Below are 23,577 nucleotides of genomic sequence, written 5' to 3'. Positions count from 1 at the left end.
GGAATTTTAAATATTGAAAGAAAATAGCTGACAAACTCGGATTCTATACAGAGTTAGATATCCTTAAAGAGTTACGGTGGAAGAAAAACATGATTGAAAAGAACACGTTGACAGAGTCTGCTACTTGGAAATGCACATTGAATGAACTACTAAAGCATGTTTTTTCAGGAGAAGGAAAATATCACCAACAGGTCCTTGCGGTATTTGAGAGGAGGGTCAGAGATTCTATTGATTTTGGTGCCATTTGTTAAGTAGAATATATGTTGCAATTTCTAATATAATGTCAAACAGAAGAGTAACTGTCCAACTAACAGAGAAAAAATGGAGTAACAAAAACACGTGATCATAGAGCTTATCAAAATTTGTGGGCTACACTGAAAGCAGTGCTTGAGGGAAATTTACATTGAATGCATATGTAAGAAAAAATTATCTGAAATCAGTAATCTAAGTTTCCACCTTAGGAAATGAAGAGGAAATTAAATTTAAATAAGCAAGAGAAAAGAAATAATGAAAACTAAAGCAGAAACCAATAAAATCGAAAACAGGAAATCAGTAGAGAAAATCAATAAAACCATAATGTGGTTCTATGAAAATACCAACAAAAGTGATAATTCAGACTATGAAAAGAAAGAGGGAAGGCACAAATTACTAATACTGGAAATAAAATAGGGGTTATGAATATGAATCCTACAGACATTAAGAGGATGAAGAAAAGAGTACTATGAACAACTGTTTGCTCTCAAATTTGATAACCTAGATGAAATGCACTAGTTCCTTGGAAGACAACAAGCTATCATAGCTTACGTGAAAGGAAATAGGTAATCTGAATAGGCCCGTGTGTATTAAAAAAAATTGAACCAATAATTAACAACCCATCCAAAACAGAAAGCATCAGTCCCAGTGGGATTCACTGGTGCATTCTACCAAACATTTAAGGAAGAAATTGTACCAAATATGTACAATCTCTTTCAGAGGACAGAAGCAGAGGGAATACTTCCTAATTTAATTCATGAGGTCAACGTCACCCTGCTACCAAAATCAGTCAAGGACATTACAAGAAAGAGAACTATAAACCTATATCCCTCATGAAAAAAAAGTAACAAATTAAATCTAATAATGTGTAAAAGAATAATCCACCACAACCAAGTGGAATTTATCTCAGGTATGCAAAACTGATTCAACATTCAGAATCAATTAATGGAATACACCACAACAGACTAAGAAGAAATATCACATGATCATATCAATATATGGAGAAAAACTATTTGACAAAATCCAACACCCATTCATTATAAAAACTTTCAGCAAACTAGGAATAGAGGGGAACTTCTTGAAATTGATAAAAAGACACTAACAAAAACCCTACTGTTAACATCACACTTAATGGTAAGAACCTAGAAGCTTTCCTCTTAAAATGGAATTGGTAAAGGAATCCCGTTTCATCACTCCTATCACACATCCTGTTGGAAGAGTTAGCTAATAAGAAAAGGAAATAAAAATATACAGATTGGGAAAAAATAAATAGCACTGTATTTGTTTGTAGATGACATGATCGTCTATGTAAAAAATGCCAAAGAATCAACAACAGAAGAATCTCCTGGAACTGGTAAGTGAATATAGCAAGGTTGCAGGATGCAAGGGTTAACTTACAAAAATTATTGTTTTTTTATATGCTAGCAATAAACAATTGGAATTTGAGATTAAAAACACAATATCATTTAAATTAGCACCCTCAAAAAAGAAATACTTAGGTATAAACCTAATAAAATATGTTCAAGATCTATATAAGGAAAACCACAAAACCCTGATGAAAGAAATCAAAGAATATCTGCATAAATTTAGAGATATTTTGTGTTTAATATTAAGACCAATTCTTCCCAACTTAATCTATAGAGACAATGCAATCCCAGGCAAAACCCAGCAAGTTATTGTGTGGATATCAACAACTTGATTCTGAAGTTTACAAGGAAAGCAAAAGACCCAGAATAGCCAACAAAATATTGGGGGAAGAACAAAGTCAGTATACTGACACTCCCAGATTTCAAGACTTACTGTGAAGCTATGAAGGTGCTTTGTGACCACCTAGAGGGGTGGGATAGGGAGGGTGGGAGGGAGACGCAAGCGGGAGGAGATATGGGGATATATGCACATGTATAGCTGATTCACTTCGTTATAAAGCAGAAGCTAACACACCATTGTAAAGCTATTATACTCCAATAAAGATTAAAAAAAAATAAAAGACAGTATGGTACTGGCAAAAGGAGACAAATAGAATTGATGAATGGGCTAGAAGATCCAGGAATAGACCCACACAAATGTAGTCAACTGATCTTGAGAAAGGAGTCAAGGTAATCCAATGGAAGAAAGGATAGTCTTAACAAAGGGTGCTGGAATAACTGGACATCTACATGCAAAAAAATGAATCTAGGTACAGACCTTGCACTCCTCGCAAAATTAACTCAAAATGGATCGTATTACCTAAATCTAAAACGCAAAACTATGAAACTCCTAGAAGATAACATAGGAGAAAATGTAGGTGACCTTGGGATTGACGATGACACTTTAGATACAAAATCAAAAGCATGATCCATGAAAGAATAAGTTGATAAGTGGACTTCATTAATTTTAAAACTTCTGTTGTATGAAAGATGCTGTTTAATAAAAAAAAGGAAAGATAAGCCAAAGCCTGGGAGCAAGTCTTTGCAAAATATATATCTAATAAAAGGCTGGTATCCCAAATGTACAAAGAATCCTTAAAATTCAACAGTAAGAAAACAAGCAAGCCAATTAAAAATGGTGCAACATTTTTGAACAGATATTTTAACAAAAACATATACAAATGGCAAATAAACATGAAAAAATGCTCACCGTCTTAGTCATTAGAGAACTGCAAATTAAAACAAGATGCCACTACACACCAATTAGGATGGTTAAGAACCCTCATACATTGCTGGTAGGAATGCAAAATGTTACAGTTACTTTGGAAGACTGGTTGGCAGTTTCTTACAAAAAAACAAAACCCTGTACTCCTACTGTATGATCCAGCAACAAAGCTACTTGGTATTTACTCAAATGAGTTGAAAACTTAAGTTTACACAAAACCTCCCCATGATGTCTATAGAAGCTTTATTCATATTTGCAAACTTGGATGCAAACAAGAGGTCCTTCAGTAGGTTAATAGATTAACAAACTGTGGTACATCCATACAATGGATTATTATTTAGCAAAAAAAGAATTGAGCTATAAAGCCATGAAAAGACATAGAAGAACCTTAAATCACATTGCTATGTGAAAGAAATCAGTCTGATAATGCTACATAATTTATGATTCCAACTATATGAAATAGTGGAAGCCAAAACTTTGGATACCGTAAAAAGATCCGTGGAAGCCAGGGGTTGTGGAGAGAAAAAAATGGTGCCAATAGACTTGCTTGATGAAGGGTTGCCACAAACCTTCAATTTGTAATAAAACACAATAGCCATGAAGTGCAATAAAATGAGATATGCCTAAGTACCTATTAGAATGGCCAAAATCCAGATCACTGGCAACTCCAGTTGCTGACAAGGGTCTGGCATGAAAGAAGCTCATATTCATTGCTTCTGGGAGTGCAAACGGAATAGCTACTTTGAAAGTCAGTTTGGTTCGTTCTTACAAAACCAAATATTCTTTTTCCTTATGATTAGCAATCATGCTCCTTGGTATTTACCTAAATTATACCTCACAAAAGCTGGCACACAGATGTCCATAGCAGCTTTATTTATAATTTCAAAAACTTGGAAGTAACCAAGATATCCTTCAATAGGTCAATGGATAATAAACTGTGGTACATCTAGACAATGGAATATTATTCAGTTCAAAAAAAAATGAAAAGAATGAAGTGAAATTAAATGAAAAATGAGAAGACATGGAGGAAACTTAAAAGTATATTTCTAAGCGTAAAAAGTGAAACTAAAATGCCTACCTACATACTTTATGATTCCAACTGTATGACATTATGGAAAAGACAAAACTATGGTGTCAGCAGAAAGATGAGTGGTTACAAGGAAAGAATGAGTAGGAGGAGCACAGAGGATTTTTAGGGCAGTGAACCTATTCTGTATATTTAAGGGTTCATTACACTTCATTAGACGTTTTTCAAAACCCATAGAATGTGCAAGACCTATGTAAACTTCATACTCTGAGTGATAATTGATTTTTCAATGTGGGTTCATCACTGTAACGGATGTGCCACTTTGTTGGGGGATGTTGATAATGCAGGAGATGACACGTGCGGGGGCAAGAGGTATATGGGAAATCTCTGTAACTTCTGCTTATTTATGTGTAAACCTAAAAGCGCTCTAAAAAATAAGTTCGATAAAAATAAAACAAAGTTTACAGAATTACTTGGTGAAATTGATAATCCACAACTACTTTGGCAAAGGTTTAGTATTTAGTATGGTTTTTGGTACCTGATAAAACAAACCAAGAAAAAATAAGTAAATACAAAGAGAACTCGAACAATATGATTAGCAACCCAACCTAATGTCCCCATGTAGAACACTGCTCACAACATGTTTTCATTGTGTCGCTGATGAGTTGTAGAAAGCCTTTAGGCTGGGCAGGGGACAGCCACGTGTTTGGGGATTGTTGGTGGATAGTTGAGGGGAGAGGAGAAGAAAGTTGAATACCTGGGTGAGGGCATGAAGACATGCATTTGGAGAGCCAATCTAGGGATCAGCCTAAGACAGAGATGTGGTCTTCACCAGCCAGAACTCCCCATGAAGTTGGATCAAAACAGGATGTCCCAATTGCACTCATCACCTGATTTCCAAACCTCTCCCTCCTTTTGTTTTCCCATCACAACTCATCCTATTTTAATTTTTCCAGTGTCTCAGGTTCCAAATCATCACCTTTGACTTCTATCTCTCTTTAGCTCACTACAGTCAGACATCATATTCTCAAATTTTTCCATCCAGTTCAAACCCATGTACTACATATCATAGACTATGTGCCAGGTGTTCTGCTCAAAAATGGGGTTATAGGCATGAATAAGACATGGTCAGAGAGGGTTCTGCATCAGTCTAGGAGGAAGGAAATGATGAGAGTAGTCTAGGAGGAGGGAGAAACAGAGCTTTAATTGGAGCCCTAATCCTCATTAGATGACTTTACTTCTTGATTCTCTAGAGAATGCATAAGGTGTCACGAAATGTAGATAGTTCTGATGCTAATCATGGGAATCTTTTGAGGCATTCCTCATTTGTTTCTAACTTTTCTAGTTTCTCTTAGAGTTGTGTTTGGTTTTGGGTGCCCACTTTCTATCTGTGATCCAGTTCTTTCACTTTGTACTTGGTGTTGGTGTTTGGTGGTGTTGGATTAACTTCTGTGGGTAGGAATATGTCTCATACTAATTACAGACTCATTTCCAGTTTTGGCTCCTGTCTGGATTCAGCTTTAGACCACATATATCCCCCAATGATAATGAGGGGAGAGTGGTATGGGCACATTTGTTTTCTGGACACCTTATTTCATAGTTTTCCATCTATAACTTTTCATTTTTGGGCATCTACTATATATTGGGCATAGATTATCCTATATATCACCTGTATCAATTTGCTCATGAGTCTATTACCTATTCCATATACACACTGCCACTGGGCCTTCATCTTTGCTCTGGTATATTCAATAATTTTTTTCCTCTCTTGTAATTCCTTTTCCACATTGCATCCAGAGTCATCCTTTTGACATCCAAATTTAAATCATGTATTGTTTTGTTTAGAAAACTGAAAATTCTACATTGTCTCGTGATAAAATTAAAATGGCTTATCATTCAAGGCCTTTATACTTTAACAAGAATCATACTCTGCCATACCTTTCACAACCACTCCTTTTCCTTTTCCTAATACTTACCTCACTCTCTCCCTTAAAAACCACACTCTGCCATCTTCCTTCATTCTCATGGCATTCTTGACTCTAAATATTACCCTGGATGAGCCTTTCCTCCCCACCATTTCTGCCAGGGGTTCTATATTCCTTCTGCCCTAATTCAAGTTTTTCCTTATTTGTGAAGCCTTTCATTAGTCTTTAGGTTGAGTACATAGCTCTCTTTTCTGAGCTATCAATAGCACCTTGTACTTATATATATATTATATAGATTTTCCAACAGTTTTTTTTTTAAAGCTTTTTTTTTTAAATTTATTTTTGTCTTCATTGGGTCTTTGTTGCTGCACACGGGCTTTCTCTAGTTGTGGCAAGCGAGGGCTACTCTTTGTTGCAGTGTGCAGGCTTCTCATTGCGGTGGCTTCTCTCATTGCGGAGGCTTCTCTCATTGCGGAGCACAGGCTCTAGGCACGCAGGCTTCAGTAGTTGTGGCACGTGGGCTCAGTAGTTGTGGCTCCCGGGCTCTAGAGTGCAGGCTCAGTAGTTGTGGCGCACGGGCTTAGTTGCTCTGCGGCATGTGGGATCTTCCCAGACCAGGGCTCAAACCTGTGTCCCCTGCATTGGCAGGCGGATTCTTAACCACTGTGCCACCAGGGAAGCCCTCCAACTGTTTCTTAAATTACCTGTTTAGATTGTGTACTCCCCTTCTTCCCACACTTGTAGCTATTATGCATCAACCACCATGTCAAATTCATGTTTTGATCTTAAGAAGTCTTATAGTCTATCCTTGTGTCTCTGTTTTTAGTCTCTGCTCCTTTTGACTTTTTTCATCGCTGTTTCTTTTTCAGTCTCTGTGTCAATTCTTATACCCCTTTCTCTTCCATTTCCCTTCTTTCTTACCAACTTGTCTCTTTAAGCCAAGCTCCTGTTTTCAAGTTGTTCCAGAGATATGTGCATATAGAATGGGTTCTTTTCCTGAGTCTCTTAGAGGTAAGGCTGACTGCTTTTAGTTTAGGCTTTGGCTTCCTGTGTAGCACAGGGTCTGATTTAAAAATAAGATAAGGAAGTAAAAAAAAAAAAAGAAAAAAAAGAAAAACTTTTTACTGTGTGTTAACATTTGTTATCTTGCAAAGACTCAAGGATCTTGAATTATGTGTTTAATAATGACTCAAGTTTAAAAATTATCATAAAAAGAGGACTACTGATTATAAGGTGGGTTGTCCTGTATGGGTCTGAGCGTGAGTGCCCCTGGGTGGGGCATCACACATATGAGCCCTATTCATCACCCAGCTGTCAGGGTCAACCCTTCCTTCACTTCTACCAACTGCTGTGGAAAGGCTTTCAGTTTTATTTCTCTCTCCCTCTCTCATTTCCCAGAAACAATAGTTTTTTTTTTTCTTTTTAAGTCAGCAGTGCCTTGGCAATGATGGAAAACTTTTCCACATAAAGAAATGTTGCCATGTCTTATAGATCCTGTCTCAACTTCATTCTTGCAACAGAATTTTAATTTTATCTAAGTTGCTTTAACTTCCTAGAAATAAACATTTCTGCCTGGCCAGTGCTGTTTTTACATACTGTGACCCTAATTATAACTATAATTATGATGTCTAAAATTATAATAGAGCCTGAGAAATTTTGGTTCACGCATATTCTTCTACAAAGGCTTGACTTAGAATATTATTTGACATTTATCATATGGTGATACTGCAGTCTTTTATTACTTTGCCTGCTGAAAGGTGCCTAAAATCTTCTGGAGCTCTGATTACTGAGAGTTAGAGTGGCTAAGGGTCTATCTTTTGTGAGAAGCTCTCATTGAGATCAGAAATGGGTTAGGTGTAGGGGAGAAGAATAGTTGATAAAAGGGTTAGAAAAGAATCCAAGAGCGTTTTTAGGGAGGAATAAAATCTCAATCATAGGCCTTCAGTTCTTGGCTGGGTTGGGAGACCTTTCTTATAGACATGCTCTCAGTGCTTTCTCAGAGACCTCTGTAAACCTCTGTTATGCCCTCAGTGACCATATTTCATGGTATGATGGAACCAGCCTATACTGACTAATGAGAACCAAATGTCAAATGTTCAGGAATTTTGTAAGGCAGTTATTAAGCACAGCCATTATGAAAAATAAATTATATAGGAGCACATCCACAAATATGAAAGGATAAGTAGCTCCAAGGGCACATCCTTCTACTGAAACAATAAACACGCAAGAGAAAAAACGTCAGAATCAACTTTGTTGGAAATCTGGAAAATAATCAAAGGTCTATAGTAACCAAGTATCTGCTGATCAAGAAAAAGGCAACTTAAAAATGGTAGGGGAGTGTTGTGGCATTTTTACTTGCCTTTGGGCCACCTTCCTCCCCTGCTTGAGGGAATCTTGAAGATATCAGCCCATGTTCCCATTGTGAGACCCTTGTCCCTGATTTCAAAGGGAGAAGAGCAGACCTTGATCTCAGAGAATTGTGTTTGTCTATTTGGAGCCCTCTGGGGACTATCTGAAGGACTGACGAAAGGCAGTTTTGTGTAGCACAGAGCTTCTTCAGGGCACAAAAGCAGCCAAGTGCAGGGCATTCCTTGCAAACAAGAAAGGTAAATGGACAACCCCTACTGTCTGGGGGAAGATGTTAAGGTTGAGACAAATAATAGACATGCTGAAACTTGGTAGGAAAGACTGGTGAGAGAGATTTTGTGTGGAAGTGGAACAGTAAAAAGTTCCCTGTGTGTAGGATTTATACCTCTAAATGATCCTTAGGTTCAGAAGCAGAAAGTGAAGGCTAAGGCAGAGTTGTAAAGGGCCAGGTTAAGCATTGGAGGAATGCTAAACACTGAGCCAGTATGCAAAGCGAGGTGTTTTTTGTTTTGTTTGTTTGTTTGGTTTTTGTTTGGTCTTTAGGCAAAAAAATCTCAGTCAACACATAAGCTCATGATAAGCTAAAGAACACATTTCAGAGAGCACAAACCACAAATATCTTTAGAGAAAAAGGTAGAAAAGTACTAAACATATAACCAAAACCCACAGGAACAAACCCTGAGCACGAGAAAGATTATGATTTCAAGTGTTACCTTATTATAACATTCAAAATGTTCAGTTTTCCACAAAACAAATTTTAAAACGTGCAAAGAAACAAGAAAATATGACCCATTCACAGAAAAATGAATAGAAACTATCATGAGGAATCAAGTCATAGAAGGTGTTCAGCAAGGCCTTTAATTCATCTGGCTTAAATATGCTCAAAATGCTAACATAGGTCATGGACAAAGATTCAATAACACCAGGGGAATGATGTGCCCCAGATAGTATATATCTCTGAAGAGATACAAATTATAAAAAGGGACCAAACAAATTCTGGGGTTAAAAATTACAATAACTGAAATGAAGAATTCACTAAGAATTTCAACATCAGATTACAGCAGGCAGAATTAAAAACCAGAGAAGCTGAAAATAGGTCATTTAAAATTATCCAGTTTGAGGAACATAAAGATGAAGGAGTGAACAAAAATGAAGAGAGCCTAGGAGACCTGTGGGACACCATCAAGCATACCACATACGATAATGGAAGTTGCATAGGGAGCAAGAGAGAGAAATGGTGTAAAAGAATTTTGAAGAAACTATGCCCAAAAAGTCATAATTTGATTAAGTACGTGAATTTACACATTTAAGAAGCTCAGTGAACTTTAGGGAGGAAAAACACAAGAGGTCCACACTGAGACACTTTATAATAAAACTTTTAAAGGCCAGAGACAGAGAGAATCTTGAAAGCAGCAATAAAGAAGTGACTGTCATATACAAGGGAGACTCAGTAAGAAAAAGACTGGATTTCTTAGCAGGAACCATGGAGGCCAGATGGCAGTGGGATGACATATTTAAAGTACATAGAGAAAGAGAAAACCCATAATTCTGTATCTGGCAAAACCATCATTCAAAAATAAAGAAGAGGGCTTCCCTGGTGGCGCAGTGGTTGGGAGTCCACCTGCCGATGCAGGGGACATGGGTTCGTGCCCCGGTCCAGGAAGATCCCACATGCCACGGAGAGGCTAGGCCCGTGAGCCATGGCCGCTGAGCCTGCACGTCCGGAGCCTGTGCTCCGCAACGGGAGAGGCCACAACAGTGAGAGGCCCGCGTACCGCAAAAATAAATAAATAAAATAAAGAAGAAGTTAAGACATTCCCAGATAAGCAAATGCTGAGGGAATTCATCACTAGTAGATATGTGCTACAGGAAATGCTAAAGGGAGTCCTTCAGCTGGAAATGAAAGGACACTTGGCGGTAACTTGAAGCCACATGAAAAAATAACACAGGTAAAGAAATATATAAGCCAGTATTATTGTATTTTTCATTTGTGACTCCTTTTTCTTTCCCAATTTGATTGAAAGACAAATGAATAAAATGATAATGATAAATCTATGTTAAATGAGCACACAAAGTAGAAAGATGTAATTTGTGACACAAAAACATAAAGGGGAGGAGGGATGGAGCAGTGTAGGATCCAAATTTTTATATCCTTATGGAAGCTAATGTGATATTAATTCAACATAGATTGTTACAGGTTTGAGAGGCTAATTGTAAGCTCCAGGACAACCAATGCTAAAATAACTTTTAAAATATACAGAAAAGGAAATTAGAAAGGAATCAAAATCATACACTACAAAAAAATCAAACACAAAAGAAGGCAGTTAATGGAGACCTTGAGGAACAAAAAAGATATGAAACATATAAAAGACAAAGCAAAATGGCAGAATAAGTGTTTCTTTATCAGTAATTTTTGTAAATGGATTAAACTCTTTCATTAAAAGGTAAATATTCTCGTAATAGAGTGAAAAACAAAATGCAGTTATATGCTGTCTGGAAAAGACTCATTTTATATCCAAGACATATAGGACAAAAGTGAAAAGATAGAAAAGGTCACTCCAGGCAAATAGTTACTAAAAGAGAACTGAGGTATCTATGCTAAGATCAGACAAAATAGACTTTTAAGTCAAAAGTTGTTACAAGAGACGAGGAAGAACACTAAATATTGATAGAAGTGTCAACCCATCAAGAAGATATAAAACTTATAAACCTATGAACCTAACAACAGAACTCCAAACCATAGGAAGCAAACATTGAGAAGTGAAGACAGAAATAGACAGTTCTGAAATAATAGTTGGAGATTTCATTGCTGTACTTTCAATAATGGATAAAAACAACTAGGTAGAAGATCAGTAAGGAAACAGGGTAGTTGAACAACACTAAACCAGCTAGATCTGATAGACGTAAACAGACTCTCCATCCAACAACAGCTAGCAGTGTTTCTGCTGAACAAATTTTCTCAAGAACTTTGTGGATCTTCTAAAGATTTCAGTGGGGTTCACTCCTTTAGACAAAAGCTACTTCTATGGTTCTTTTCCAGACAAACCCTTCTGGAAAAGCCTTGGCCTCCTGCTGAGATAGTAGGGAACAGTGACCTTAAGCTTCCTAGAGGACTTCTAATTTCGTTGATATCTGTGAGGCAAACGCTTATCTTCTTGAAGGGACCATTTTTGTGCCTGATTCCTTTACCTTTTAATCTTTCTGAGGTTTTAGGAAAAGGTTGTACAATCATAATCAACAGAGATTCAAGACTGTGAATCTCTTTATTCTAATGGGTTTTGCCCTTTGCAGAGGCTGAGAAATTTCAAAATTGTAAGGCCTTGGCTCCTTTTTGTTTAACAGTTCTTTCCCCAATTTATCTTTCATTTCTCACATTTTATCACAAGCAGCAAGAAGAAATCAGGAGGCACTTTTAACACCTCACTTGGAAGTCTCCCTAACTATAAAACCAGCTTTTAAGTATTTCCTTGTACATAACTCCAGGACATAATTTTGCTAAGCTTTCTATCACTACATAACACGAATCCTCTTCCTTCTGTTTCTAATAACATGTCCCTCAATTTCTTCTGAGCCCTCACTGCAGGATACCTAAAGTCTGGATTTCTTCTAACAGTCTGTCGAAGGTATATAGGCTTTCTCTGTCATGCTCTTCAAAGTTCTTCTAGCTTCTGCTCACTTGCCTGATTCCATAGCTGTTCCCAAGTTTTAGGTACCACTTCTAGGCACCAAAATCTGTATTATTTTTATATTATCGTAAAATAGATTGCCACAAACTTAGTATCTTAAAAAACACACACATTATATCACAATTTCTGTCAGGAGTCTGACATGGCTTAGCTGGGTCCTCTGCTCAAGGTCTTACAAGGCAGCACTCCAGGTGTTGACTGAGCTGTATTTTCATCTAGAACCTCAACTGGAGAAAAGCTGCTTTCAGCTTACACATGTTGACACAATTCATCTCCTTATGATTTTAGGACTGTCCACAGTTCCTTGCCACAATAGCTTTTCTGTAGGCCCTCCTTCAACATGGTAGCTTACTTCTTTAAGCCAGCGGGAGGGAAAATTATCTCTAAAGAAAGGCCAAGTCGCTCTTTAAGGTCTTTTCCCTGATTAAGTCAAGCCTAGCCAGGATAATATTCCTTTTGGCTAATGCAAAATCAACTGATTCTGGACCTTAATTTCATCTGAAAAATTCCTTCATCTATGCCACATTCTATTAGCTAGCAGCAGGGGGAGGGCATTCCATAGGCCTCGAATCATGGAGCTACCCTCATCTGTGTGCCAAGTGACAAAATATGTAACATGCTCAGCCCAGTGTTGGACCTATTCTAAGGGTTCAATCAATGTTAACTCCTCCTATCATTTAATGTTTTTAAAGCCCTGTTGAAACCACAGTCTCAGTGCCCAAAGGGATGTGGGACTCAATGAGGTAAATCCCACTGAAGGGGAGGAGGACCTAAAGGAGGTTTCCACCACTAAGCCAAGGGAGAATCTGATTCTCCTAGTAATAAGAGCATGCCTCACATTTTAGGAAAATCTGGAGAGAGGAGCTGTTAGTGAGGACTTGAAGAGCTAAACCAGAGAACTTAGAAGGAATACATAGGAAGATTAGGTTCCAGGGAACTTTTCAGTGCATCAAGGTAGAGTATAGAAAAGGAATTAAGGGAAGCATAGCCCAGGGAGTGTATGCCAAGGAAACAAGTAGGATGGCTGTTATCTGGGGAGACATATAACTTTCAAGACATCCTTTTAGTTGGCCAAAGGGACTTGGAGTTTAGGTGGCTCAGGATTGCAGCTGAGCTATTCTGTACATGGAATTCATTTGGTGCCTACACCTATTCCAGGTGGTAGAGGCAAATTTTCAGAGAGGATATCTAATTAAGATTGGCCTAGGAACCAAAGTAACCAGAAAAGTGGCAAGTGTAATGGGGAAAACATCATGAAAAGAGACAAGGGCTGCTTGAATGGGATGAATAAGGCCCAAGGGCCATAGGATCCTATAGGACCAGGAATGGACATGTAGGAAAATGAGAAGCTCCCCAAGGTAGAGGAGCAGGCTCTAATCTGCAGGAGACTATGAAAACTGAAAGTAGAATGGCAGACCCACCACTCCAGGGAGCATAAATATAGGGTTTGATGACAATATATCAAGTACAATAAAGATTGGGAAGCTTACATACATTGGGGAATGAAAGGATCAGTCAAGACAGAAGGGTCTAAATTAAGGCCATGCTTTTTTTTTTCTTTCTTTCTTTTAAAATTTTAACTAGAAACTACATACCACAGCTGCAGTCAGGAATGCTGATCCTGAAGGTTAACTTTCAGAGGTGGCTTCCTGTCTCCTGGTGCTTCTGCCATGAGATAATGGGAAATATTAGCCATAGAAATTGCTGCAACATGGAAAATAACTTTCATCATTTTGGTGTAGACTGAAAGTTAAGGGAGATGCTGTGTCTCTTTTCTGCTAATGTTTTAGTTATTTTCTTGTTGTCTCAGAACGAGGAGTCTCTTTCCTTTAGGAAATGTGGGAGACTGTAACCCAAAGAAAGCCTCTTCAGCCTTTGAAATCCCATAGCCATTGACCTCCAAATAGGTTAGGAAGGAACCAAAAGGGTAGGACAGTAGCTGCAGCTGCTTTTTCTTTCTAAGACTTAGAGCTAAGCCTGTTGAGCTAGAATTCTCATAGCTGTCATTTCAAGGGCACAGACAAAGGCACATAGGGAGGAGGGCAGACTCCTCAATGATTGTCTCCACTGGACAGGCTGGTTCAGATTTGGACAGATATTGTCCTGACACTGGAGTTGGGGAGTCTGTGTGTCCTGTTACGCTGTCAGGCTCTTCTCACTCTGCATGAGTAAGTCTGCTGGGCATTGGATAGGAGTTGAATGTGTCAGAAGACATTTTTCAAGATGACCTTCCCGGAAGGGAGCTAGCAGACCATGGATATATCCCCACATTAGGAGGTGATCTGCCAGTGATTTGGGAGCATTGGTTTATACCACAGTGGACACAACCTTTGCTCACTAAGCAGAATGGTACAAGTAAGACTTTATATTGACTAGAGAAAGTGTATTGTGGAAATCAATCCATATATTTAGTCCTTGCTAAAGACTGAGTCCCTGGTATTTATGTAACCTAACAAAATGATCTCTGCTGAAGACTAATGCAGTGGCCTTTACTAGGTGTATGTAGGTCCAGACACACTAGTATTTTCCTCAGAAGTAAATCAGTTTTACAGTTAAGGTGTATACCAGGATCCCTCCTTCCCACCCCTGTCTAGAGTGTCTGGGAAGAAATCCTTGAAGTCACATAAAAATTCAACTTTGTGAGTTCCAGCAAGGATCTATTAACAGTCGAAGACTTACATCCTTGTTCAAGGCCATGTTGTGTCTTTTCACTGACTTATTCTCTAAGAAAAATACATGTAAAATAGTGTGTATAGCTGAGTGCTGTGTATAAGGCACTTGTTCCAATAGTTGCCCAAGGCAACAAGCCATTCTTTGTAGCTTTGTGTGCCTCAGAGCTGATACCGGGGTTGTGTCAATGAAAGAGAAGTAGAGATATGGGTAGTAGGAAGAAGGATGAGGAGAAGAAAAGATGTCTTTTAGTTCTTGTCTACTTCAGTGTTGCCTACAGTGAAGGACTTGTGGCCAAGAGGTAGATTATTTGCCCATACTTTGTGGTGCTGGAAAGATTTTGACAATGATTTCTCCACCTAGCTTATCATACAGTTTTGGTCTGTTTGAATGCCAAATTATAGAGATAGATTTAAAGAAGGCAGAAACTGCAGCAAATTAATGGCGGTGTTAAGGATTGTAATGTCCTCACTCCCCTGACGGATCGAACTGGACTTGGTTTTAAACCAATTTAAAGTTAAAAGTATGAGTTAATCTTTCAAAGTAGTTGTTCTCAGTCTTTATTTTGGATAATAATCACCTGAGGACATCTTTAAAATGTGGGTTCCCAGCCCCACTCACAGAGAATCTGACATGGGATGTCTAGCTTATTGCTCAGGAACTAAGGTTTTTATAAACCCCCCAACTTTAATTTTATAAATGCTACCAAGTGTTCAATCATATTTTGAAAAAAAAAAACCAACCCTATTCTAAGGAGACATTTTTAATGGAGAAAAGATGGGAGTGAAAAAACCAAATTTGCCATTCCTGTTGGCCTGAACATGAAGATATCTCCTTTGAGATTCTTTACTTCTTAGTTTCCAACTGAAGTGTTCTTTCTGTCTCAGTATTTGAATGAATACACATGAAGGTTCCACTACTATGCTAGAATGTTCAACTGAGGGATCTTTAAGAATTTAACTTCAAAGGATAAAGACATGGAAAGGGCTATGAAGAGCTATAAAGCTCATTAAGGAGACAGGCAGGCTAGATCCAGAAATGCTGCCAACATGTGACTGAGTCTAATATGGTTTTCAGAAGGAGAGATCAGAAAGGATGTTTGAGAAAAACCATCAAAGAAACAATAGAAGAATATTTCCCAGAGCGGCAGTATGGCCTGATTCTCCATAATGAAAATATACATCAAATGTTGTACAGAATTAATAACAACAACAGTAACAACAACTCTAATATATCCTGGAAATATTCTCCTATTCTTAGAATAAAGAGTTTGAGTATTAAACAAATGAAAAATCTGGTTTATTTACAGATAAGTTTAAAGCAGACTGATATCAGAGAAACAATAGAAGAATCTAGGGAGCTCCTCTTTGTTGACCATCCCTTCTCTCTGTACCCATCATGATAATGTGCCTTTGAGTGAACTAGATCATACAAGTACCATGGATTGGAAGTTTGGCAAAGATTTAAAATTTCAGCATTTATTTCACACATATTTATTGAGGGCTATCATCATGCTGGGAAATGTTTTAAGTATTGTGTGTTGATTGATGAATAAGGCAGGTTAGATACCTGCCCTTACCCCTAGTGGAGGGAAGCAAACCATAAACTTGTAAGTATTTGAATAAGCAAAATAATTTCAGATTATTTTAAGTGCTAGGAAAGAAACAAGCAGATAATGGGATGGAGACTAACTTGAGGCTGCTTTCGATATGTAGTTAGAGAATGTGCGTTCAAAGGCTCTGCTGCTAATCGTGAGCTGCTTTAGACTCTTTATGTAGTGTCCAGCCTTTCCCAGTTTCTGTCAAATATAATGATCCACCAATGCCACTTCTGAGTATTTATCTAAAGGAAAAGAAAATATTAATTTGAAAAACTCCTCCCTCTCCCCCACCAGGTTCATTCCAGCATTATTTACAATAACCAAAGTTGGAAACAACATGAATGTCCATTGATGGATGAATGGATAAAGAAAATGTGGTACATTTCTAATGGAATATTATACAGCAGTAAAAAAAAAAGGAAGGGGGCTTCCCTGGTGGCGCAGTGGCTGAGAGTCCGCCTGCCGATGCAGGGGACATGGGTTCTTGCCCCAGTCCAGAAGGATCCCACATGCTGCGGAGTGGCTAGGCCCGTGAGCCACGGCCGCTGAGCCTGCGCGTCCGGAGCCTGTGCTCCGCAACGGGAGAGGTCACAACAGTGAGAGGCCCGCGTACCGCAAAAAAAAAAAAAAAAAAGGAAGGAAATTCTGCCATTTGTAACAACATGGTTGGACCTTGATGGCATTATGTTAAGTAAAATAAGTCAGACAAAGATAAATACCATATGATCTTACTTGCATATGGAAATGAAAACAAAGCAAAACCAAAAACAAACTAAATGATACAGAGAACAGGTTGGTGGTTGCCAGAGGTGGGGGAGAGGGAGGGCAAAATGGGTGAAGGACAAAGGCTGAAATTTCCAGTTATAAAATGAATGAGTCCTGGGGATGTTAATGTGCAGCATGATGACTATAGTTGATAATACTGTATCGTGTATTTGAAAGTTTCTAAGAGGAAGACCTTAAAATTTTTCATCATAAGGAAAAATAAACTATAACTGTGTGGTGATGGATGTTAACTAGACTTTGGTTATCATCTTGGAATATATACACATATGGAATCATGTTGCACAACAGAATAATATTATATGTGAATTATAGCTCAATAAAAAAAAGTAATAAAATTTTAGCTTGCCTCTTAGTCTCTGCCTCCTATTATAGATTTTATTATTCCTTTAGCTCCTCTTTGGACTTGTTGGATTAACTGTGTTGAACAGCTTATCCAGTTAGAAACTCATCCTGAATTCCTAAGTCTAGCCATTTGGGGGTATCCATTCCTTTTTGATGGGGAAATGGTGATGTGGGCACCTTTTATTTCTTGGAAGCCCATTTTCCCTACTTTTTCCCCTAAACTGTGGTCCTTGTTAGTTACTTACTAAATGCTCGGCATTAGTTTGCTCTATTTGTTTGACTGCTCTGTATGAGAAGCTCTTGAATCTGTTATCTCTATCCTTGTTGTGGTCCATCTTTCACATTGCATCCTGAAACTTGTAGGTAAATCATTTACTTGTTTACAAAACTTGCAAACCCTTCATTGGTTTATGATATGATCAAATTACTGGGCCCTGGCATTCAAGACCCCTCACAATCTGGCAACAATTAACCCAATTCCTTTCACAACCACTCTTTTTCCTTTTCCTAACATCTAGTTCACTTACTTCTCTTAGAAACTATACTCTGTCATCTGTCCTCAGTCTCACAGTTTTCTTAACCCTGTATGTTGAGGGGGAGCAGAATATGCCACCTCCAAATCCGCCACTTTGGCATGTGGACTGTTTTGAGCTGAAGGCAATTAAGACCCAGCAGACTCAGGAAGACTTTTTTTAATTTTTTTTTTTTGCGGTACGCGGGCCTCCCACCGTTGTGGCCTCTCTCGTTGCGGAGCACTGGCTCCGGACGCTCAGGCTCAGCGGCCATGGCTCACGGGCCCAGCCGCTCTGCAGCACGTGGGATCCTCCGGACCGGGGCACGAACCCGTGTCCCCTGCATCGGCAGGCGGACTCCCAACCACTGCGCCACCAGGGAAGCCCCAGGAAAACTTTTTACCTCTCCTTGAACTGCCTGAAAGAATCATATAGAGGGCCTGTACCAGAGAGAGCTATTACCAGAGACAACTTTTTATATCAGAAAGATGTACCTGCATGGCATGGCAAACATTTGCTTACCAATCATTTGCTCTTCTCATCTTGTGAACTGTCTTCCTCGCCTTTGAAGCCCTACACTCCTACTTCCTTCTCCTTAGCTTGGGATAGTATATATGCCTCAACTGCCAGATTGCTTTGAGTCTTCATGTCTTGGTGGGGATCTTGTAAGTATATAATTAAACTTAATTTTCTCCCGTTAATCTGTTTTATGTCAACTCAGTTATTAAACCAGCCAAAAAATCTAGAAGGGAAATTGTTTCCTCCCCTAAAATATTATGTTACATGAGCACTTCCCAGGACACTATGCTTCTAACCCAATTCAGGTTTCTCCTTATTTGTGAAGCCTTCCTTTATTCTTCCAGGTTGAGTTAGTTCCTCTCTTCTCTGTGCTTACCATAGCACCTGTTACTTACATGAATCATAATAACAAAGTTAAACTTTTCTTGAGTCCTTTACTCCTGGAAAGCAGTGATGGTTAAAGAAATCCATCCACCCTTTTGTGTTCTGAGAATTAGTTTACTGCAAAGAGCCACCTTTCCCCATATGACTTATATAAACTCATCTGTGTGTCCCTTTATTACTTATAGGGAGGCCAGACACAGACCGCCCCCCCCACACCTTTTAAATTTATTTATTTATTTATTTCTATACAGTAAGTCTTTGTTGGTTACCTATTTTAAATATAGCAGCAGACACAGACCCTTTAAATTCCATTCTTTGCCTCATAAAGGATTCACTGAGCTGTTTGTCCCCCTGATCAATTGGAAAGTGTTTGAAACTAAACATTAGTTAAAATTCTCTCCTTTTCAGTCCCCTTAACTTTGACTCACCCTCCTCCTGACCCTGCATACAACCTCTCCTTAATGATCCCTCCTAAGGATAAAATATTCCCTGATTATCCCACTCCCTCTATACTGTGTTCTTCTTAGCCTGCTGACCCTTTCCTCTAAAAGAATATTCCTTTCTGCCTGACCTTTGAGATGCTTGAAGCTCTATGTTTGGATTATTTTCTCTATTACAATAGTCTCTTTCCCCTATTGCAATAATCCTTTCAAATAGTCTCTTTTTACCTAAGTCTAGATTTATTTTTAGTTGACAATAAAAATTACCAAGTTGTTTGTTTCGATAATGTACTCCCTTTCCCCCAGATTTGGAGCTGTTTATTGGAACAAGGAGAAAGCCAGGTTCCTATTTGTGTTCTTAGCATGCCTTAATCTGCCTGTGTCTCTGACTGTCCCTATGCCTGTTTCCATCTATTTCTGTTTTTATTTTAGTCTCTGAGTATGTCATTGTATCTCTTTGTCTGTCCCATTTCCGTCCTTTTCCTTCACCTACCTGTCTTCTTGAGGCCAAGCTCCTGTCTTCAGGTTGCTCCAGAGATATTACAGAGAAAGTAGAGCTGGTTCTTTCCCGGAGTCTGGTAGTTTGCTGACTGAAATCTTCAGCCTAGATTTCAGCTGCCTCTGTGTCAAAGGGCCTTATTACATCCTCCAGACAGGAAGTGAAAAACTGGTTTTACTTTCGGTTTTGTTTTTTCTCCCTTTAAAAGAAATCAGCTGATTTAAAGGAATCCTGCTTATTTATTTATTTATTTATTCGTTAATTCATTTATTTGTTTATATTGTGATTCCTGGGTGTTAAAATAACTGCAAATGGAAGACTAATGTTGGTATATGTGTGTGCATGCATGTGTGAATCAGTGGTGGAATGGGGTGAGCACCAGATAAAGAACATGGGAGAAACAGGATAGGGAAAGAATTTAGGAGAAGAGACATGGGCACATTCGAGTGTCTTCCTCAGGGAAGTTGCTTTAACTGCTTTACTGTTCTAGCTCTCAAGTCACCCAAGGACAAAGAGGAAGCATGCTCTCAGTGCTAATGAAACTTCTTAGGTTTTATTTCCTATAAAAGATCTCTCTAGAACTTGCTGTTTTTTTGTTTGTTTGTTTTGTTTTTTGTGGTTGATTTGAAAATTAACCATGTTTCCAACATTGTATTAGCGGATTTGGATGATTCAACACTACCGCGAGATAAATTCTTAACAGCATGTTGTGTGTTTATGGTGAGAAAGAGAATTTTACAGTTGTCTATATTTTATATTAGAGCTTTTTAGTAATGTTAAAAACCTGACTGTTTTCTCTCACACCTAAATCCCATGTAAAGCATTTTGTTTCATTGATTATTATCTTACTGCATGATTTAATTCATTATAATTTTGCTTGTAGATCAGTACCTCCTGCTCCTGTGTTCTTCAGTTTCAAGCTTTATATGTCTACACACGTCTTCTTGGAGGTGAACATCATACTCATTTTTCCCAGGTCCTCTAGAAAGTCTACCCACATTGTTTCATATTTCCCCTTACCACTCCCAGTACACCTGCACATCTCCACTACATGGACCTTTAGTGAGCTCTTCTGCACTGTGCTCTCAGAGCAGTTATACCACTCTTAATGATGCTCCTATCATGTTGTGCTGCACTGTAGCTGTTGCTTGTCTATCTGATTTCTCCCATCCCCCAAACCTGAAACATCCCACCTCCCTGTGTTCGTCCCAGTTGTGGGGGATCTGTCTTCTTCATCATTATATCCCAGATGTAGTGCATGAAACATACAGATGAACAGAATGTGTGATGATTGAATAAGGAAATTATCATATCTGTCAGAGCTTGTTTCCTTAGTTATATGTGAGGATATTAATATTATATATTAATATATAGTATTATATATATTAATATATATAATATATTAATATAATATATAACATTAATATATATAATATATTAGTATATAATATTAATATATAATATTATATATTAATATATATTATATAATATTAATATTAATTTCAGTGAGTTGACATGAGGCACAAAGAAGGTATAAGGGCAGTTGGCATGGTGTGCTAACAATAAGACTTCACTTTTCCTACTTTTAGAATAGGAGTGTAGGTGTTTTCTAGTAAACAAGAGTTTAAATGTCAGTCATTAATTTGAGTCCGGGATCCAACAGTGACTAGCTATGTTTGCTTACGTCTTGAGTGTGGAGGGGCGACCGAAGTAATGAGAAGCAGCCAGGTGGTGGAATGAATTTGTGCCAGTAGCACTACCCACCTCACATACATTAATGAGGATAAAATGAGATAGGTTAATCCCACCCTGTGCTTGGCCTGCAGCAGACATTCAAATATGAATTCTTTTTTCCCCAGCACGTAATTTGTTTGAAGATCTAATCTGTCAGAACAAGAAACATCAAGTGGAGTGTCTTCAGCTGCAGTGCTCCTTCCAGTGTTTAATTTGATTAAGATTTCAGTAAATGTGTAAATTAATGAAGGAATTAAAGCAATCCCATAGAATCAAAATCATATTCACAAACAGGTTCATTTCACCACACAGTTACCGCCTGTTCCTCCAGGTCAACCCCCAATACAGAGGACAGACTCTTGGTTTCATCTTTTGGTTTTCTCTCAATTCCAAGAAATGTTTGTTTTTAACGTGAACTTCGGTTAAATGATTAGTGAATGTTTTTTGAAAGATGTTTTCTCCAGGCTTTTTTGTTTCTTTTTTTACTGCCAGTTTTTAACTTATGTTCTCTTTGAAAAATTATAGCCTTATTCTGAATAAACTGAGGGAAAAGGAATTCACCCAGACCTCTGCAGTGATACTAGAGAGAGCCAGTAATCCACCCAGGGTTCCATCCAGAACTGAAACTAGAGTGAGGCAAGAGAGGAACCCAGGGTAGAATGGAAATTGAGAGTGAGAGAGTGCTTAAATTTTGTACTCTAGGTGCCTCACTTGCTTCACCCTAATTTCAGCCCTACTTTCAGCTTCGGCTAAAAATCCTGAGGAATGGGCCAGTCCATCTCTAATCCATTGATTACAGAGAGAAGGGCAGCTGAGATCACTGGGTCTCTCTTGCCTGGCATTTTCCCCTGACCCTTTCCTTTTAGCTGGCTCATCTTTGGCTAAGAGAATATGTCTTTTGAGGGAGTCTTTTGAAATCTGGTGGGTGATACTTGCCAACGAAGAAAGGGGGTGGGTGGTATTTCTCCTCTTGCCTTCTTCTTTCTTTTGCCTAGTCAAATAATTAAAATGACATAAGACAGATTAACAGTAGAAAATCAAATTTAATACATATATATGGAGGATTAACATAAGCATGAGAAATTTGAAAGACAGTAAGGCAAGATGAGGTACATTTATTTATTTTACAGGACTAAGGAGAAGGAGGTAAGGATCTGGGATTTCAAAGGGAAGTAAGGTGATTCACAGGGAAATGTAGAGATTTAATGTTTGTTAAACAAATGTTTACTGGGCCATCTAGAGAGAATGGGATACGGAAGGACTTTGATTAAACTGGCCTTGCTACCACTACGCTGTCTACCACTCCTAGTTCATAATATACTGTAGTTATCTATAGTGTCATGTAGTTATCTTTAGTGTCATATAGTTATCTATAGTGATATCTCCCTCCTGGAACAGTCTGTCTATATTAAATTATCTTAGGCAGTTAGGTGGAAGTTCCAAGATTCTTCCTGAGTCTTTTGGACCTTGCTTGTCTGGAAATAATCTGTATGGCAGCGTGGCACATCTTGGGGCAAGCTTCACTGAATCCCATCAAAAGAGAGGAAGACGGGGAAGAAAAATCAGATAACCTAGGTGTTTTAGTAAAAACACAGTTTTCCTTTGTTTCAGTGCCAGATGCATGGAGGGGTTTCCCCACAGCAAGCAATTCTGCAACACCAGCCTGTTGTCCTACAATTTAACTTGATTCTGACACTATGTATCTTCCTAGATATACTGTTGGATCCCACAGTTTAAGGGCTCAGTCCCAGGAGACTGCTGCTGGCTTCAGATGCCAATTGCAAGTAGTAGGTCCCCAGATTACCCTCAAATTCTGTCTGACTTGGCTACAAATCAGAAGTTCCCAAGACCGCCTCTTCAGGTTTGATATATTTGCTAGAGCGGCTCAAGGAACTCAGGGAACACTTACTTATGTTTACTAAAGGTCTGGGTGGGTTCTGAGTGCAGGAGATTCTGTCTCTGTGGAGTTAGGGTACATCACCCTCTTGGTATGTGGATGTGTTCACCAAACTGAAAACTCTCCAAACCCCATGCTGTTGGGATTTTATGGAGGCTATCACACATAATATTGATCTATTGTTAATTTCATTTCCAACCCCTCTCTCCTCTCTGGAGAATGGAGGGTGGAGGCCTGAAAATATGAAACTTCTAATCATGGCTTTGTCTTTCTGGTGACCATCACCCACCCAGGAACCCACCCAGA

The 23,577-nt window shown here is 38.5% G+C and overlaps 1 protein-coding gene and 1 long non-coding RNA gene across 3 annotated transcripts in view; one reads left to right on the top strand and one right to left on the bottom strand.

Moving 5' to 3' along the window:
• LOC307190316 (interferon-induced very large GTPase 1-like) overlaps nt 1-20,421 on the bottom strand; it is a 31,550-nt gene extending 11,129 nt beyond the window's left edge. The window contains exons 1-3 of one of the 2 annotated variants that reach the window (XM_079929452.1): nt 19,635-19,729; nt 16,251-16,400; nt 13,484-13,553 (exon numbers count right to left, since the gene is read on the bottom strand). The gene's annotated coding sequence lies outside the window, so the exon portion shown is untranslated. Of the gene's footprint in view, nt 1-13,483; nt 13,554-16,250; nt 16,401-19,634 lie in introns of both variants that reach the window. The other variant, XM_079929451.1, reaches the window with a different exon arrangement.
• LOC307190318 overlaps nt 1-23,577 on the top strand; it is a 55,623-nt gene that overhangs the window by 11,614 nt on the left and 20,432 nt on the right. The window lies entirely within an intron of this gene.

The sequence above is a fragment of the Stenella coeruleoalba genome, assembly GCF_951394435.1.
Source record: "Stenella coeruleoalba genome assembly, chromosome: 8".
Lineage (NCBI taxonomy): Eukaryota > Metazoa > Chordata > Mammalia > Artiodactyla > Delphinidae > Stenella > Stenella coeruleoalba.
Note: the sequence above shows the minus strand (reverse complement) of the source record. Positions and strands in the feature narration are given on the sequence as shown.